At 35.1% G+C, this 12,172-nt stretch overlaps 1 long non-coding RNA gene across 1 annotated transcript; it reads left to right on the top strand.

Annotated features, from left to right (window-relative positions):
- The first annotated feature begins 757 nt into the window (after window positions 1-757).
- LOC140431545 (uncharacterized) lies at window positions 758-4,076 on the top strand. Its single transcript, XR_011949696.1, has 2 exons — window positions 758-822; window positions 3,942-4,076. It is a non-coding gene; the product is annotated as an uncharacterized lncRNA (long non-coding RNA).
- The last annotated feature ends 8,096 nt before the right edge of the window (window positions 4,077-12,172 follow it).

Below are 12,172 nucleotides of genomic sequence, written 5' to 3'. Positions count from 1 at the left end.
AAAGAAGTACTTGTGACTCGTTTGGAACAAATATATAACTGTTTTGGATGGGTTGGAGTCAATAATAGGGCTATTGGTAAACTATTTTTTTATTCTCGAGCTTTCAATTGTGTTTACAATTATTATCAAGAGCTAAAAAAGACAAAATACTTACAAGGTTGAACTAAAAAGAAAAAACAATTTTTGTTAACTTACCAAATAAAAATTAGTTTGGTAAGTAAAAATTACTGCTTACATGTTCAAATTATTTTATATAAAAATGTTTTGATCTAACAAATGTTTCTCCGAAAATTTTTATAATTTTGAAAACATTTTTTTTATTAATATAAAAATAATTGAATTTATAAATAAGTTCAAATAGCAACCAATTACAAATAGCCTCAATGTCATAAATGCCAACATAAAATTTTTATTTTTGACAATTATATTGCCAAAAGTAAAACTTAGTTTAAACATTCTTTTTTTGTTTAGTAACAAAAAGAAGAAGATTTATTCACCCTTGACAGATGTCTGAAAGAATGTGATAGATATATGGAGAATTAAATATGACATTTTACAAGTTTTATATATAAATCATAAAGAAAGAATATAATTATAAATTTTACTTAAACTTTGAATTTCAGATCTTTTGTTTAAACTCTTATCATTTTGCTAATACAAACCATTTCCAAAAAAGTCCTTTTAAATTTATTACTTTCACTACATAAAATTTTAATGTTATCAAAATCCATAATATGGTCTTTATCGATTACATGTTCTAGGGAGACAAGAGCTTCGGCAGCGAATGTGTGTTGGGTAACTTCAACTGCGAACATTCAACCAGTAAGTATTTCATATAATATAAAGGGTTGACAATTTGGAAAATTTTGCGCCGTTATTTTCGTAAGTAATACAAAAAATTTAAAATATAATAAAATTTTGTCTTCAAAAAGAGCCTTCCAGTAAATATTGTTAGTTTTTAAAAATCAACCTCTTAGCAAGAACAAATGTTACTCATAAAATGTTTAGAAGAATTGACCGGCACATACAAATTTACTGTACACCGAAAGTGTAGACATTGATATATTTTGCTTTTTTGTTTCTTGTGTAGCGTGCATGTTTATTTTACCATCCTCTAATTCCTATACTATATCTTGGACTCTGTAGTTCAATGCTTTGTTGTTCTAGATCGCTATTTTGATATTGTTTCTTTTTTGTTCTTTTCATTCCTAATCTTTTTTTTTGTTTTCGTTTGTGTTGTTAGCTTAGCATTATAATCCTAGGTGGTTTGTTGGTTCTAAGAGCAAATCGGGATACCTTGGCAGGCTGCTGGCCTTACAGAGAGTCTCTGCTATTTTCCTCTGTCCATAGTTTCGGCAGTGGCAATTTACTCACTCGTCACTGTCTTCACCATTCTTCTTCTTATGTTGCCTATCCGTTCCGGATTATTAACGATCAGCATAGCTATCCTAACTTTACTTGCAGCTATTCGTAATAGTTCGGTTGTAGACGGATTAAACCACTTCCTTAGGTTTTGAAGCCAAGATATTTTTGTTCTCCCTGTTCCTCATTTTCCAAATACCTTGCCCTAAAGAATGAGTTCCAATAAGCCATATCTGTGTTCATTTCTCATAACATGGTCAAGATATTCTAATTTGCGCTCTTTGATTGTGTTAGTGATCTCGCATTTCTTGTCCATTCTTCGTATTACCTCAATAAAACTCTCACGCTCTCTGCACCTTCTTCCTAAAGAAGCTGCAGAGAGCGTCCATGCCTCTACTCCGTATAATAATTTAGAAAATATATAGCATCTAATGATAGAGATTTTTATACTAAGTTGTAAATCGTGACTTCTGACGAGAGATTTCAGCTTTACAAACGCTGATTTTGTTTTATCTGTGCGTTGTTTTATTTCAGTAGAGTGGTCCCAGTTGACCATTGACATTAAATTTACTACAGCAATATTGTTTGTACAGGTATAATTATTAATGACGGTCTCAATATTTTTAAACGTTTTTCAAATCCTTTGAATTGTTGAATGACTTTGAACACATCAAACATTGCAAATATCTAATTTCATTGTAACCAAATGCAACCCGTTATACGTGTTGCCTAACTTTTATAACAATACTCTGGGAAATATATACTCAGTGACATTAGAAGTGTTACACCCAGAAGGAATAATTTCTTGAACTTAATTTTTTGGCAACATGGTAGATTTACATCAAAAATGAAACGATAACGTTGTCAAGAATTTTTATTAACAAGTAATCAAAAAAAAAAAAAATAATAATGTGTTTGGAGACCCCGTAGCTGAAAACATTCTTGTATACGTCTAGGCATGGACAAAATGAGATGTTCAATGTCTGCTTGTGGCTCCTCGTTCCAAGCAACTTAAACTTCATGTATTAACTGTGCCAGAGTCTGTACAGGATGGTGCAAAGTGGACAGTCTTCTTCACATGATATCCCATACATGTTCGATAGAATTTAAATCCAGAAGACGGGGCGACCGTGGTAACACATTAACGCCAGCTTCTTGGAAAAGTCCATAGTTTGATGAGCAATATGAGGACGCACGTTGTGTTGCTGAAAAAGGACGTCTCGACGGCCGTCGAGATAAGGCAGTAAACTGGTTTGTAAGATGTCTTCAATATAACACGCAGCTGTGATATTGCCTCGAATAAACATAAATGGTGATCGGTTACCATAGGCAATAGTCCCCCAAACCATTACTCCAACTGTCCTGTATACATGCCTCTCAACAGCAAACCCGATATCTCGTCGTTCTCCACGGCGGCGTCTTAACTCTGAGATAGCGCGTTGCATTCCTAAACAGCATCGTGATTCATCGCTGAATGCTACATTACGCCATTCTGCTACCCAATGCTGCCGTTCTCTGCACCAATTTCAACGTTGATGACCGTGGTCTGCAGTCTAAGGAAGCACTAGTCATGGGCGGAATGAAACTAGTCCAAAGGCTCGAATACGAAGGTATAGTGTACGCATACTAACAGGTTTACCTACTACTCCAAACCATTGGTCAGCAATTTGACGCGCAGTAGCAAAACGGTCTCGCAGAGCCAGTAATCTAAAGCGCCTATCTTGACGCTCTGTGGTACGCCTTGGTTGACCAGTTGGTCATCTTCGTATTCCTCTGCCTTAGTTTGTCCACACACGATAGACACGCATAGCCGCCATTGCCGTACAATTAACACGACGGCCAATTTCGCGATACGACAAACCCATATCTTTATACACAATAATTCTACCCCTGTCAAAATCGCTAAAATGGTGGTAATTATAGTTTATTCGAACTCGAGGCATTTGCTTACACTGAATACAATTAGACTGAGGAACAATAACTAAAAATTTCTATACGAACCGGTTTTCACAGGTCGGTCTCTCACAAAAAAAATTAGAAGATAAAACTTTATTTTTACAAAAAGTAGAAGAGATAAACGATTGGTATTGTTATCATAGCATGTTTTAAATATAGTCATTCTGATGCCAAAAATTAAGTTCAAAAAATTACTCCTTCTGGGTGTAACACTTCTAATGTCACTGAGTATATTATATTTTTGCAAAATACACATTCTGTAGTACGTGTGGCCTATATTTTACAACAATACTCTTGAAAATTATGTATTATATTTTTGAAAAATTTTGGAATGTGTTTATTTCGTAGACAAATTTTAACATTTGTTTTTAAATAACAGATTTCGGTCCTCTACAAATAGTTTTTCATGATTTTTGATGTAAAATAATTACGCAAGCAGAAATTCAACAGTTTAGAACTTCCTATTGAGTTTCAGTTTGACAATTGCATCACATAGATTAATCTAAACAATTTAAATAAATAACTTTTTATAGTGAGTGTCATATTCTGATGTTCTGTATACGGTGAACTACAGCAATTTATTGGTGAAGGTATTCTAATGTATATATTTTTTATTTTTTTAGCTCTGAAAGTGGTCAAAGTTGGGGAATGTCCAGGAGGTGGCAGCATCCGTCTTCAATAAATAATATTAATAATAAGCCAAATTCTGTATAATGAATTTATTTGAACTATTTGATCAATAAAAACCTAATAAAGGATTTTGTCAACTTTATTACTAAACGTTACCGAAAATACCCATTACAGTAAAACCTGTGTGGCGACCTGTCAAAAGCCACCTGTACTAACGGCCAGTTTAGTCCGTAAATAACAATCAAGTCCTGTGAATAACAACAAAATATACTGTGACTGTGATTATTCCTTCTTCAATGATTACAGTTCTTGATCGCTAAAACGTGATACTTCACGTTGTTGTCTCGGTCGCAAAGTTGTGAAATGAGAGACGTGTAACAGGATAACAAGCAACGAAATAAAGGTAGTTGGTGCATCGGCGGTATTGTGAAGTCTCTTTCTAATGAGAAATGCAAAGGCAAATATAATATTATAATGTTTTTGGATAAATATAAACGTCGCTAGTTTAGTGTAATATAAGTACGCAAACAAAGACTTGAAGAATATGAAAAGGGTATTTACAGTTTTGAGTTGATTGAATTTGTGTAACTCGTCGTATTTGTATCGATATTTAACAATTTTTATTCTCATGCATTTTAAAAAAGCCACCTGTGTCAAATAAAAGAAGGAAAATTCCTACGTTATGGAACCTTTTTATATTAGTGGACGATAATTATGCATCATGCAATATTTGTATAGTATACAGCCAACTACTGAGAATTTCCCTTTTTAAATGTTACTTCAACATCTACTTTTAATATTTTTTGTATTAAGAATTATATTTTTCATGATCTTAGGAATGAATTTTTGTATTTTAAATATCTAATTTCTTTTTAATCAGCCTTCTTCGGTCCATCTTCGGACATAGGTATCACCAATCCTTTTTCATTCTTCTCCGTCTGTCGCTACAGCCATCCACCTAGAGCCCATGTGCTTCTTGATATCATCTATCCATCTCATTTGGGGCCTTCTTCTGCTTCGTTTATATTCCCATGGTCTCCAATTTATAAAAATTTTGTTCCATCGGTCTTCTTTTTGTCTTATACTGTGCCCGGAAAATCTGCATTTCAATTTGCAACTTTTTGTCTAACATCCCTCACTTTTGTTTTCTCTCTTATCTACTCGTTTCTATTTTTATCCATTAGTCTTATGTGCAACATTTGTCTTTCCATTGCTCTTTCGGTTTTTATGATTTTTATGCTTTGTAAATGTAAATGCTTTTGCTTTTGTAAATGTCCACGTTTGGGAACCATAAGTGAGAACAGGGAGTACGCATTGTTTGTATAGTTGGTCTTAAGATGCTGTGGATATCTTTTGTTTTTAAGATTGTAGCTTAGTTTGCCAAATGATGCCAATCTAACTCGTCTTTTTATCTCTGCTCTTTGGTTTTCTTTGTTAAGTTTTATATTTTGACCCAGATATATATATATATATATATATATATATATATATATATATATATATATATATATATATATATATATATATTTCTTTGTAGTACCAATTGACTTCTGGACGAAAAGTATTCCCATTTGGCATCCGTGAATATTCACGGGCCACAATATACAGCGAATTCTGTTGCGGTACCAATTGGCATCAATCGCTGTTGCGGTTTCTTTGGCATCGATTGGCTTTGGACCTTTAGCATCCATTGGTTTATGACTCAAGTCGACAATAATACCTAAAGGTTTCGGTGGAATTCTACCTGAGTCAATTCATCTGTTCAGTCATTGTAATATTTTGTTGTCGAAACGGATGTTTAAAAATTTAACTTGTTAGAGTATATTTACTCTTTATCTATAAATTGTAGGCAGGTAGTTATTGCTTTTTTCGAGATTGAATATTTTTCTTTTAAAATTATGACAGCTTCAAATTTGATTTAATTTGCTAAATACTTTTATTTTACATTTTTTAAGCTCAGTAATTTAAAAATGTTTTATCGTCTTTTAACAACTTCTAGTCTGATTATTCCCTGAGTAAAAGAGCTCTGTTGTAATGAATTATTTGGTATTACTAAAGAAATTCTGGTATAGTAGGATTAAATGTTAAAATTAAATGTTACAATGATTGTAACTTCATGTCTTGGGCTGTTACGTCGCATTATGGGCTATATGGGCTGTATTTTCTCGTTCTTGTTCGTATTTCTCTTCGATTTGCATTTTCGATGACACTTTCCAATATTTTAGCAAATTCAAAGTCCATGAAAAATACTTAGAAAGCAAACAAAAGTACTTATAAGAGTATACGACCATTTGATAACACTCACTGTGAAAATTTTTGCAAGTGAAGATGTTTAAGACAACAGACACATTATTGCCGAACGCAAAGTGCACATAACTTTCTCCTTTATTTTTTGGTATCTGACTTCTTACAACTGTGTGTATTTTTCTTTCCTCTGCCCATACTTCTCGTACGTCACTGAATCTGGTTTGATGTGGTATTATATAATAATAGATGCACAATCAAAACGAACCAGATTCTTTTACATTAAAAAGAGATAAAATATTATGTCCATATACTATGAAAAGCAATAATTAAAAAAGAGTCGTATTTTAACACATATTTGTTTTTCTTTAACCGTTTGTTAATAAATAATATATCAAAATTTATTCGACATAATGTATGTTTTATTTTAAGGCTGTAACATAAAAATAAGAATTACCTGTTATGAAGGCACTACATAGGTAATTATTATCTGTACCTAACAAAAACCAATTTTATCAAAATCAACCTAGTTTGAAATATATGGAGTCTCGATTATATCTCATGGTTGTGTTTGCCCTACGTAGAAAAAAATAAAATAAAATTACTGAAATCTCTTGGGAATTGAAGTACTCAAGAATTGAAAAGATGTTGAAATTACTGTAACTTTGAAGAAGTTGAAAATCAAATGTTTAAAGGTACACTTCTTTTAAACAAAATTCAGAATCAGTATTTTATCTCTTAACTTCATTAGAAGTGAATAATAAAGAAGTTATATACATACAAAAGGTTTTTGTAAGAAACACAGTTGCAAACATATAATTTACAAAATTTCTTGGTCTCTCTTTTTAAAATGGCGATACATAGCTTTCAACGTAAACAAAGTTTTAGGAGTAGTGTCCACTTAATAGCTTCTAATGGTAATAGTGGGTTAGGGACAATTAAAACCTAGTTAATGTTTAAAATTTGCCAATGTTTTTACTTTATTTTAAGTCTTTATCAAGGCTATACATGGCACATACCTATAATGGTACATAAAATGATCTATTGTGACGTTTGGGTTCACCATTGGAAAGTTGTCCGTTCTGCTTTGGGGACTGTGTCCTCTGACTATAAAATATAAGCGAAAAATTGCAATACACTCTTAACTGCTCAACATATCAAGGTGTTATAGCAGGTGTTCCGCGTGCAATGCTGCCATGTTCACATGTACAGCGTGGAAAACAAGAGTCATTTGCTGTCGGTTAAGGTTACCGAAAACCCAAGCAAAGCTTAACTTTTTGGATCAATAGCAACAACTACTCCAGTGACTCCAATAGTGAACATGGCAGCATTGCACGCGGAACACCTGCTATAACACCTTGATGTGTTGAGCAGTTAAGAGTGTATTGCATTTATTCGCTTATACTAATTGAACATCTTTGGGATATGTTAGATAGATGTGTCCCGAGGCGCCCACATCCACCTCAAATCCTTCAACAACTAAAAGAAACTCTAATCGAAGAATGGGAAAATATAGGTACCTCAACAAGATATCGACAGGCTTATACGCAGCATGCCACGTAGATTTCAAGCACTAATTCGCGCTGGTGAAAAATACACACGATATTAAGAATCAATTTTTCTTCATATCCTTACGTTGGAGATGTGGAACAACTGCTTATTCCATTTCATTTGTTGTAGTGTTTTCAAGTTGTTATGATTATCTTCAAAATGGTATGTAGAAATGGTTTTAATTTATTAAATTTATTTGAACAAAACATGATTCCTTTATTCAGGTAATAAGATTTCTATATTATTACAATTATTAAGACGCAAATATGTGTGAGGCAAAATTAATAACAAACTATGAACGAATAAATAAACGAAACACAAATATAGAGATATCAGCAGGAGTGGTGAGAAAAGCAAAGAATAGTAGAAGGCAGGAGAGTAATAATATCCCAGTTAAAGACAAAAAATGATCCAGAAATTGAAATTTCATAAGACACTATAATAAAATATAGGTAGAAGAGCGAGCACTAAATCCTACATATCTGATCTACCCGAAAATGTATTACTTTGCTATACTATAAAATACTAGTTATGTTTGGATCAACAGAAACAACTACTCCGAGGGCTAATACCCCTACCGGCATTGCATTATACTATTGATCCTATAGTCGCAGAACAACACAACCCATCAAGTGTGAAACGCCAAACAGCTGTTTCGGTCCGCCAGACCTCATCAGTGACGCTTGGCTTCTCCATTGGAAAGTTGTTCGTTCTGCTTAAGGGTACAAGGTCCTCTGAATCTCAAATGTAGATGAGAATGCAATCCACTCTTAACTGATCAACATTTAATATGTCATCACAGGTGTTCCGTGTGCAATGCTGCCAGGTCACCCATGTACAGCTTGGAACAACAAGAGCCATTTGCTGATCGGTTTAGGTCACTGAAACCCAACCAATTATGTTTGGATCAACAGAAACAACTACTCCGAGGGCTAATACCCCTACCGGCATTGAATTAAACTATTGATCCAATGGTCGCAGAACAACACAACCCATCAAGTGTGAAACGCCAAACAGCTGTTTCGGTCCGCCAGACCTTATCTGTGACGCTTGGCTTCTCCATTGGAAAGTTGTCCGTTCTGCTTAAGGGGACAAGGTCCTCTGAATCTCAAATGTAAATGAGAATGCAATCCACTCTTAACTGATCAACATTTAATATGTCATCACAGGTGTTCCGTGTGCAATGCCGCCAGGTCACCCATGTACAGCTTGGAACAACAAGAGCCATTTGCTGATCGGTTTAGGTCACCGAAACCCAATTAATTATATTTAGATCAACAGAAACAACTACTCAGAGGGCTAATACCCCTACCGGCATTGAATTATACTATTGATCCAATGGTCGCAGATCAACACAACCCATCAAGTGTGAAACGTCAAATAGCAGTTTCGGTGCGCCAGACCTCATCAGTGACGCTTGGCTTCTCCATTGGAAAGTTGTCCGTTCTGCTTAAGGGGACAAGGTCCTCTGAATCTCAAATGTAAATGAGAATGCAATCCACTCTTAACTGATCAACATTTAATATGTCATCACAGGTGTTCCGTGTGCAATGCTGCCAGGTCACCCATGTACAGCTTGGAACAACAAGAGCCATTTGCTGATCGGTTTAGGTCACCGAAACCCAACCAATTATGATTGGATCAACAGAAACAACTACTCCGTGGGCTAATACCCCTACCGGCATTGAATTATACTATTGATCCAATGGTCGCAGAAAAACACAACCCATCAAGTGTGAAACGCCAAACAGCTGTTTCGGTCCGCCAGACCTTATCTGTGACGCTTGGCTTCTCCATTGGAAAGTTGTCCGTTCTGCTTAAGGGGACAAGGTCCTCTGAATCTCAAATGTAAATGAGAATGCAATCCACTCTTAACTGATCAACATTTAATATGTCATCACAGGTGTTCCGTGTGCAATGCTGCTAGGTCACCTATGTGATCAGTTAAGAGTGGATTGCATTCTCATTTACATTTGAGATTCAGAGGACCTTGTCCCCTTAAGCAGAACGGACAACTTTCCAATGGAGAAGCCAAGCGTCACTGATGAGGTCTGGCGCACCGAAACTGCTATTTGACGTTTCACACTTGATGGGTTGTGTTGATCTGCGACCATTGGATCAATAGTATAATTCAATGCCAGTAGGTGTATTACCCCTCGGAGTAGTGGTTTTTGTTGATCCAAACATAATTGGTTGGGTTTCGGTGACCTAAACCGATCAGCAAAGGGCTCTTGTTGTTCCAAGTTGTACATGGTTGACCTGGCAGCATTGCACACGGAACACCGGTGATGACATATTAAATGTTGATCAGTTAAGAATGGATTGCATTCTCATTTACATTTGAGATGCAGAGGACCTTGTCCCCTTAAGCAGAACGGACAACTTTCCAATGGAGAAGCCAAGCGTCACTGATGAGGTCTGGCGGACCGCAACAACTGTTTGGCGTTTCACACTTGATGGGTTGTGTTGTGCTGCGACCATTGGATCAATAGTATAATTCAATGCCGGTAGGGGTATTAGCCCTCGGAGTAGTTGTTTCTGTTGATCTAAACATAATTAATTGGGTTTCGGCGGCCTAAACCGATCAGCAAATGGCTCTTATTGTTCCAAGCTGTACATGGGTGACCTGGCAGCATTGCACACGGAACACCTGTGATGACATATTAAATGTTGATCAGTTAAGAGTGGATTGCATTCTCATTTACATTTGAGATTCAGAGGACCTTGTCCCCTTAAGCAGAACGGACAACTTTCCAATGGAGAAGCCAAGCGTCACTGATAAGGTCTGGCGGACCGAAACAGCTGTTTGGCGTTTCACACTTGATGGGTTGTGTTGTTCTGCGACCATTGGATCAATAGTATAATTCAATGCCGGTAGGGGTATTAGCCCACGGAGTAGTTGTTTCTGTTGATCCAATCATAATTGGTTGGGTTTCGGTGACCTAAACCGATCAGCAAATGGCTCTTGTTGTTCCAAGCTGTACATGGGTGACCTGGCAGCATTGCACACGGAACACCTGTGATGACATATTAAATGTTGATCAGTTAAGAGTGGATTGCATTCTCATTTACATATAAAATACTAGCTTTTATCCTCGATTCGATTGTGATGGCGTCTTCTGCCGAGAAGTATCCCTTGAAAATACAACTTTTTTTAATAAAATGTATCATCTGTGCTTATTTGTGTCCCTGTCAAAATTGATCGGTTAAAAAGTTAAACAGGGAATGCGAAAAAAAACAAGCCGACAAACACCTTACACTCACATTTATAATATTAGTTAATATTTTCACAGAAAAAAAGACAAAGCATAACCAGAGATAGATAAAAACTAAGCATCTTAACGAAAGAATCTTATTAACACAGCGCCAAACCACATTTTCAAAATTCACAACATTTTTAATGCATTTACAACCCCTAACATTAAATGCTTTTTAATACACAACGTTTTAGCAATGTGCTTCAAAAAATTATACACATGGCGCTGAGAAATAAGGTTATAAAACCTTTCAAAAAGAATAAAAGACTGCAGATAACAAGAAAGTAAGATAAAACCAATAATATATTGTAAATCCAAAAACTAAACAAAAAATATCCATTCTAAGAATTAAACTCAAACGCGAATCGACCAGATGTTACTCGAACCTTTATAAACCTGGAATCTAAGACAATCTAAGTGACTAACTGGCTTCCAAAATCGTATCACATCCTGTAGATGCCAATTGAACCGCTAAGCTGCAACGACATGAATATCGCTTCAACTCAATATACACAAATCGATGGTGGCGCTGCTTATTTTTTGCCTCGAACTACGATTTATTTACGAATCAAAAAACGGTTCAATTGGATTCCGGGTTCATATCGCGTAAAGAGCCTTATAATATCATCCACTATGCGTTTCTGATATTATTTTGAAGAGGTCAATTGGCATCCGAATACCGGATGCCAATTGACCAGCGGAAGCCAATTGAACCTACAACTTTACATGTGGGAAGTCAATTGTTACCGTAAATAAATATATATATATATATATATATATATATGTATATATATATATATGTATATATATATATTGGTATATATATATATATATATATATATATATATATATATATATATATATATATTTGTTATGATTTTGGTCTTGCTGTAATAGACATTAAGGTCTATCTTTCCAGTTTCTATGTCCAGTTCTTTCACCATTTCAAATAATTCTTCTTTTTTATCGGTTATCAATGCGATGTCATCAGCGTACCGTAGATGGTTCAAGCGTCGTCTACAAATTTTAATACCTTTTTCTTTCCATTCTAATCTTCAAAAATATCTTCCAGGGCCTGATTAAAAAGTTTCGGTGATATTGTGTTACCCTGTCTCACGCCTCTATTTACTTGTATTGATTTTGTTCCTTCATATACTTTGGCTATTAGTTCC

The sequence above is a fragment of the Diabrotica undecimpunctata genome, unplaced genomic scaffold, assembly GCF_040954645.1.
Source record: "Diabrotica undecimpunctata isolate CICGRU unplaced genomic scaffold, icDiaUnde3 ctg00001010.1, whole genome shotgun sequence".
NCBI classification, from domain to species: Eukaryota; Metazoa; Arthropoda; class Insecta; order Coleoptera; family Chrysomelidae; genus Diabrotica; species Diabrotica undecimpunctata.
The sequence above is the reverse complement of the archived record's forward strand: the minus strand, read 5'-3'. Positions and strand labels throughout refer to the sequence as shown.